Below are 8,647 nucleotides of genomic sequence, written 5' to 3' on the forward strand. Positions count from 1 at the left end.
TTTGGATTTAATAAAGGAATTTATGGTTGTAATGGGGTACACACTGCACCCCTCTGGATTCGGCACCTTGGCCCCTTCTCTTCCGTGAATCAGGGACACTTTAGTCTGGTGCAGGAGCCATGTTCTTTATTTGTGTTCAGTTTCCCACCATCAGTTTCCAGCTATATACAGGCTTTACAGCTGTTTGGCCTGCCACAGGTCTGGCCAGCAATAGAATAAGAGGCTCCTACTCCCTCTGCTACACAACCCCCAGCTCTTTGTGCAGGTGGTGGAATCCCACTCGGTGCGACAGAGGCTGGTCCTGGCAGAAGTCACTAGAGTCAGAGACCTCCTGGACTACGACCGGGGAGACTGGCTGGATCCCCTGATGCTTGCTCAGTGCATGGGGCTCTCCGGCCCTCGTACTCCCCAGCACGTACTTCAGGAGGTGAGAGCCGGTTTACCATCCACTGCTCAGGCCAACCTCAACCGGGTCCTGTGAGAGGGTGCCCACCCTACACTCCAGGCCCTCTGGACATTTTCATCGGGCCTCTGCCCTGTGGCCCCACCTGGCCATCCCACCCCTTCACTGTGAGCCGGCTGCACGAATTGCAGCCAGCTCATTTCCAGACCATGCCAAGGAAACATCTGTACACGCTCATACTCCACACCCTTCACATCCTCACCCCCTGCCCCATCACAAAATGGCGGGACCTCCTACCGCCTCTGGAGGGTGAGGCACCCCAGTGGGCCAACCTATACTCCACCCTGGTCCCGAAGCCCGCCGGGGATAACAGTTGGCGGCTCCTTCATGGGGCCATGAGCACAGGCGTGTTCTTGGCACGGTTCACCCCCATCCTGGACACCTGCCCCTTCTGCGGCATGAGGGAGACCCTGGCACACGTGTATCTGGAGAGCACCATGTTGCAGCCCCTATTCCGACTCCTACAGAACCTCCTGTTGTGGTTCTGGTTGCATTTCTCCCCACACTTGTTTATATTCGCACACCCTGTCCATGGCCCCACTAAATTGCGAGACCTCCCCGTCAACCTCCTCCTGGCACTAGCCAAAGTAGCCATCTACACCACCAGGAAGAGGATGCTAGATGAGGGGGTGCTCTGCAACTGTGAGGCCTATTTCCACTCCTCCCTGGTCTCACTCATCCGGGCAGAGTTCCTCTGGGCGGCATCCGCTGGCTCTCTTGACGCCTTTGAGGAGCAGTGGGCGCTGTCCAGGGTTCTCTGCTCGGTGTCCTCATCCGGTACCCTTCGTTTAGCCCTTTGACCTCACCCCTGTCCCTGTTATGTCTTTAGTTGTCCCTCGTACTTAATTGAGATCCCGGACCTTGTGGATCCTCCCCTTAGGCTGGGGGAGGGCTTTAGGAGCCCACTCATTTCCAGGATCCCAACAGGTTGAGCCTTACCTCCTAGTCTCCACACACCCCCCCACTTTCTCTCACTTCCAGCCTTGTAACTCCTGCTAATGAGGCTGGCAGGTGTGGTCAGTTACCAGGCAAACAGGGCAGTTCACCCAGCCCCAATCTATTCTCTCTGATGGGGGGCTGGAGTGGCAGGAGCTGATTAAGGGCTTCTCTTGCAGCGCTTGCCACAATGGTTAAATTAGTGTTTGGTGCTTTCCCGTTTTAATTATTTCAAAAATTATTAATCATTCCAGCAGTGGGTAATCTTGGAGCACTGATGGTGGATCCACCTCACATCATATTCCATAGAGACAAAGTTTCATAGCATTTGCATCCCAAGTCTCCCCCCACTCCCATCACCCTCTCCTTGTGCACGCATACACACACACACAATTGTTTCAGAGTGTCACCTGAACCAGTCAACCCACTTACCTGTGTTTTTTCCAAAACCACACACATCTGAAGAGGAGAGGTGACTTCATTCCCTTGATGCGAGTCTGAGCCTTTTACCTACGAAGGAGAAAGCCAGTCAGGAAATCTCCCAGACTGTTCATTTCCATAGCGGAAAGAGTCTGAGGCCATGCTGTTAAATGCATCTCAAACTGTATCTCACACTGCTCTCAGCTGTGTCATCGCCGGCCCCCTTTATAACAACCTTTTGCATAGTTGAAGATGGTTATAAATTCTCCTCCTCAGCCTTCTCTTTACTAAAATATGCCTGTTTCTTTCAATCTTTCCTCATAGGTCTTGTTTTCTAAACTTCTTACCATTTGTGTTGCTCTCCTCTGGACGCTCTGCAGTTTGTCCACATCTTTCTCGAAGTGTGGTTCCCAAAACTGGACGTGACACTCCAGCTAAAGCCTTACTAGCACCAAGTAGAGTGGAACAATGACCTCCTGTGGTCTTACATACAACACTCCTATTAGGACATTCCAGAAGGACATTTGCCATTGCAGCATTGGCTTTTTGTAACCTATTGGTTAGCCGGTTTTTAATCCATTTGAGTGCCATGTTAGTTTTGCATCGTTCTAATTCAAAATGTTATATCATACAAAGTAATTTGCTTTACAGAAGTCTAATTATATTACATCAACAGCATTACCTTTGTCAAACGAACTTGTAATCTCATTTAAAAAAAAAGGGTTAGTCTGACAAGCACTATTTCCGAAAAATCTGTGTTGACTGGCATTAATTATATTACCCTCCTTAATTGAGTCCCCTATCATCCATTCCATTATTTTGCCCAGGCTTGATGCCAGTCTGTCAGATCTATAATTACCTGGGTAGTCCTGTTTATCCTGGCACAACATTAGCTTTCTTCCAATCTTGTGGAACTTCCCCAGTGTTTCAAGACTTATTGAAAATCGTCATTAACAGACCACTGAGCTGGGCAGCCAGCTCTCTCAAAACTCTTGGATGCAAGTTATCTGGACCTGCTGATTTATAGATTTGTAGATTCCACGGCTAGAAGGAACCACTGTGATCCTCCAGTCTGACCTTCTGTATAGCACAGGCCATAGAATTACAACACACATTCTCTGCACTCTTACTACATAGGTTCTGCTCAGGTTCAGTGGCCAAATCATGTCACTTTGAGCCACCCACTTTAAATGTCTATATTTAGTAGCTGTTTAAGATCCTCCCGAGTTCCTATTGGAATGGAAAGTTTCATGATCGTACAATAGAACTACGTTATTGGCTTTTTCCCAAATTCAGAACAGAATTGTTTATTGATTGCTTCTGCCTTTTTCACATCTGTATTGACCATTCTACCATTTCCATCTAGTGATGGATTTTTAACTATCTGCATGTGCTAACCCAGCCCAGAGCTCTCTACAGCAGGGGAGCTTAACAGACTATTCATATACGGGGAGGGAGAAGCCTGAAGGAAGGAACCTTTTAGAGAGTATATGTTTTCTGTACCTAACCAAAGCCATGGCTTGAGGCTTGCTTGCTCAGTCTGTGCCACTGACTTGTATTCAAACAGTAGTCATGACTGGAGGCACTTACTTTAATGACATCACTTTTCTGACTGATATGTCCCATGTATGCTCTGGGTCCAAAGGCAGATGTGCCCTGGGGTTTGGACTGAGGTTGTGTTGAGAGTAAGCTCTGCTCACACTTTATAGAAATGTTGAGATTGGTTTTGCATTCAGATCACTCCCAAAGCCACTGGACCTGAACTTAGTGCTCATGAAGAACAAGCTTCTTGTAGATCTGGGAAGAGTTCGCCTTAGACATTTTAGAGTGAAGTGCTCAAAAACTTCAGGTAGGGTAAGTGAGGGACATAGAGAGGCAAAAGGGCCCAGTGGTTGGAGTGCTAGCCGGGGACTTGGAGGACCTGGGTTCAGTTCCCTGCTATGCACAGATTTGCTGTGAGACTTTGGCAAGTCATCTAGCTACAGGTTTTTAAAGGTATTTAGTTCGCTAAGGATGCAGAGAGGCACCTGGCTGCTTCTGAAAATTCCACTGGGTACCTATCTGCATCCCTAGGCAAATCGATACCTGTAAAAATCTGGCACTGAGCCTCTCTCTGCCTCAGTTATCTGTAAAAAGGGGATAAAGACACTTCCATATCTCACAGGAGTGTTGAAAGAGCAAATAGAATCATAGAAATGTAGGACTGGAAGGGATCTCAATAGGACATGTGGTTAGGGTTGCCAATTTTCTAATCTCACAAAACTGAACACCCTAGCCCTGTACCTTCCCCAAGGCCCTGCCCCCCCCTTAGTGGCTCACTCTCCCACACCCTCACTCACTTTCAGTGGGCTGGGGCAGGGGCTTGGGGTGCAGGAAGGGGTGTGAGCTCCAGGGTGGGGCCAGAAATGAGGGGTTCAGGGTGTGGGAGGGGGCTCCAGGCTGGGGTAGGGGGTTGGGGTGCGGGCTCCAGCTGGGGGTGCGGGCTCTGGATGGGGCTGGGGATGAGGGGTCAGGGTGCAGGATGGGACTGCGGGTTGAGGCAGGGGGTTGGGGTGCAGGGAAGGTGAGGGCTTCATCTGGGGGTGTGGGCCCTGGGGTGGGGCCAGGGATTCGGGATTCGGGGTGTAGGAGGGGGCTCCAGGCTGGGAGGTGGGGCAGAGGGGTTCAGGATGTGGGAGGGGGCTCTGGGCTGGGGCAGGGGGTGAGGGCTCCATCTGGGAGTGCAGGCTGTGGGGTGCAGGAGGGGGTTCCAGGTTTGGGGGGTCTCAGGGCTGGGGCAGTTGGGGCATGGGTTTACCTCCGGTGGCTCCCGGTTGACAGCAAAGTGCGGGGGCTAAGGCAAGCTTCTTGCCTGTCTGGCGCCATGGACCGCACTGTGCCCCAGAAGCAGCCAGCAGGTTCAGTTCCTAGGCAGAGGCATGGCTGGCAGCTCTGCGCACTGCTCTCACCCACAGGCACTGCCCCCACAGCTCCTGTTGGCCATGGTTCCTGGCCAATGGGGGTGCGGAGCCAATGCTCAGGGTAGGGGCAGCACACGGAGCCCCCTGGCCCCCCCCGCCTAGGAGCTGAACCTGCTGGCCACTTCCGGGTTGCAGCACGGAGCCAGGACAGGTAGGGACTAACCTGCCTTAGCTCCGCAGCACCACCGACTGGACTTTTAACGGCCTGGTTGGTGGTGCTGACCAGAGCCACCAGAGACCCTTTTCACTGGACACCTGGTCACCATACATGTGGTCCAGTCCCTTGCAGTGGGGCAGGACTAAGTATTATCTGACCATCCCTCACCAGTGTTTGTCTAACCTGCTCTTAAGAACCTCCGATGAATGGGGATTCCACACCCTCCCTAGGTAATTCGTTCCACTGCTTAACTACCCTTCAATTAGTAATTTTTTCCTAATGTCTAACCTAAATCTCCCTTACTTCCTATATCACATCCACGCTTCCCTCCTAGCCACAAGGTTTGTTACCCAGTCAAAGAAGGATATTAGGTTGGTTTGACATGATTTGTTTTTGACAAATCCATGCTGAATGTTACTTATTATCTTCAAGGTGCTTACAACCTGATTGTTTATTTGCTCCCTTATCTTTCTGGGTATCAAAGTTAAGATGACTGGTCTGTAATTCCCTGGGTTACTTTTATTCCTCTTTCTATAGATGGGTACTATATTGCTCTTTGCCAGTCCTCTGGGTCTCAAAGATAATTGCTAATGGCTCAGAGATCTCTTCAACCTTAACCAATTCCTTAAATATTCTAGGTTGTATTTTGTCAGGGCCTGCCCATTTGAAGACATCTAACTTGTCTAAGTAATTCTTAACTCATTCTTTCCCTATTTTGACCTCAGATCCTACCCCATTTACCCCCATTGATCCTATCCTACCCCATTGATGTTCACTACATTAGTCATCTATCACTGTTCATCTTTTTGGTGAAAATTGAAACAAAAAGGGTATTTAACACTTCCACCATTGCTGCATTTTCTATTGTCTTTCCTTCCTCGTTGAGTAACAGGCCTACCCTGTCCTGGGTCTTCCTCTTGCCTCTCATGTATTTGTAATGTTCTCAATGTTTTCTTGTTACCTTTTATGACCCTGGCTAGTGCAATCTTGGCCTTTCTAATATTGTCCCTACATGCTTGTGTTGGGTTTTTTTTATATTGCCTTTGTAATTTGACCTAGTTTCCACTTTTTGTACAACATTTTTTTTCAGTTTCAGGTCATTGAAGATCTCCTGGTTAAACCAGAATGGTCACATATCTGACTTCCTATCTTTCCTATGCAGTGGAATAATTTGCTCTCATGCCCTTAATAATGTCTCTTTAAAAAAAACTGCCAAGTTTCCTAAACACTTTTTCCCCTTAGACTTGCTTCCCACAGGATCTTGCCTACCAATTCTCTGAGTTTGCTAAAGTCGCTTTCTTGAAGTCTGTTGTCTTTATTCTGCTTGTTTTCTGTCCTACCATTTCTTAGGATCATGAACTCTATCATTTCACAAAAAGAAAAGGAAGACTTGTGGCATCTTAGAGACTAACAAATTTATTTGTGTATAAGCTTTCGTGAGCTACAACTCACTTCATCAGATGCATTCAGTGGAAAATACAGTGGAGAGATTTATATACACAGGGAACATGAAACAATGGGTGTTACCATACACACTGTAACGAGAATGATCAGGTAAGGTGAGCTATTATCAGCAGGAGAGCAGGGTGGGGGGGAAACCTTTTGTAGTGATAATCAAGGTGGGCCATTTCCAGCAGTTGACAAGAATGTCTGAGGGGGAAATAAACAGTGGGGGGAATAAACATGGGGAAATAGTTTTACTTTGTGTAATGACCCATCCACTCCCAGTCTTTATTCAAGCCTAAGTTAATTGTATCCAGTTTGCAAATTAATTCCAATTCAGCCGTCTCTCGTTGGAGTCTGTTTCTGAAGTTTTTGTGTTGAAGAATTGCCACTTTTAGGTCTGTAATCGAGTGACCAAAGAGATTGAAGTGTTCTCCGACTGATTTTTGAATGTGATAATTCTTGATGTCTGATTTGTGTCCATTTATTCTTTTACGTAGAGACTGTCCAGTTTGGCCAATGTACATGGCAGAGGAGCATTGCTGGCACATGATGGCGCATATCACATTGGCAGATGTGCAGGTGAACGAGCCTCTGATAGTGTGGCTGATGTGATTAGGCCCTATGATGGTGTCCCCTGAATAGATATGTGGACACAGTTGGCAACGGGCTTTGTTGCAAGGATAGGTTCCTGGGTTAGTGTTTTTGTAGTCTGGTGTGTGGTTGCTGGTGAGTATTTGCTTCAGGTTGGGGGGCTGTCTGTAAGCAAGGACTGGCCTGTCTCCCAAGATCTGTGAGAGCGATGGGTCGTCCTTCAGGATAGGTTGTAGATCCTTGATGATGCATTGGAGAGGTTTTAATTGGAGGCTGAAGGTGATAGCTAGAGGCATTCTGTTATTTTCTTTGTTGGGTCTGTCCTGTAGTAGGTGACTTCTGGGTACTCTCCTGGCTCTGTCAGTCTGTTTCTTCACTTCACCAGGTGGGTATTGTAGTTGTAGGAATGCTTGATAGAGATCTTGTAGGTGTTTGTCTCTGTCTGAAGGGTTGGAGCAAATGCGGTTGTATCGTAGAGCTTGGTTGTAGACAATGGATTGTGTGGTGTGGTCTGGATGAAAGCTGGAGGCATGTAGGTAGGCATAGCGGTCAGTAGGTTTCCGGTATAGGGTGGTGGTTATGTGACCATCGCTTATTTGCACCATAGTGTCCAGGAAGTGGATCTCTTGTGTGGACTGGTCCAGGCTGAGGTTGATGGTGGGATGGAAATCGGTGAAATCCTGGTGGAATTCCTCAAGGGCTTCTATTCCATGGGTCCAGATGATGAAGTTGTCATCAATGTAGCGCAAGTAGAGTAGGGACGTTAGGGGACGAGAGCTGAGGAAGTGTTGTTCTAAGTCAGCCATAAAAATGTTGGCATACGGTGGGGCCATGCAGGTACCCATGGCAGTACCGCTGATTTGAAGGTATACATTGTCCCCAAATGTGAAATAGTTATGGGTGAGGACAAAGTCACAAAGTTCAGCCACCAGATTTGCCGTGACATTATTGGGGATACTGTTCCTGATGGCTTGTAGTCCACCTTTGTGTTGGTGTAGAGGCTTCTACATCCATAGTGGCTAGGATGGTGTTTTCAGGAAGATCACTGATGGATTGTAGTTTCCTCAGGAAGTCAGTGGTGTCTCAAAGATAGCTGGGAGTGCTGGGAGTGTAGGGCCTGAGGAGGGAGTCTACATAGCCAGACAATCCTGCTGTCAGGGTGCCAATGCCTGAGATGATGGGGCTTCCAGGATTCCCAGGTTTATGGATCTTGGGTAGCAGATAGAATACCCCTGCTTGGGGTTTTAGGGGTACGTCTGTGCTTTTTCAGGGAGTTTCTTGAGCAAATGCTGTAGTTTCTTTTGGTAACCCTTAGTGGGATCAGAGGGTAATGGCTGGTAGAAAGTGATGTTGGAGAGCTGCCTAGCAGCCTCTTGTTCATATTCCAACCTATTCATGATGACGACAGCACCTCCTTTGTCAACCTTTTTCATTATGATGTCAGAGTTGTTTCTGAGGTTGTGGATGGCATTGTGTTCTGCACGGCTGAGGTTATGGGGCAAGTGATGCTGCTTTTCCACAATTTCAGCCCGTGCATGTCGGTGGAAGCACTCTATGTAGAAGTCCAGTCTGTTGTTTTGACCTTCAGGAGGAGTCCACCCAGAATCCTTCTTTTTGTAGTCTTGGTAGGAAGCTCTCTGTGGGTTAGTATGTTGTTCAGAGGTATGTTGGAAA

Source organism: Dermochelys coriacea, chromosome 8 (assembly GCF_009764565.3).
Source record: "Dermochelys coriacea isolate rDerCor1 chromosome 8, rDerCor1.pri.v4, whole genome shotgun sequence".
NCBI classification, from domain to species: Eukaryota; Metazoa; Chordata; order Testudines; family Dermochelyidae; genus Dermochelys; species Dermochelys coriacea.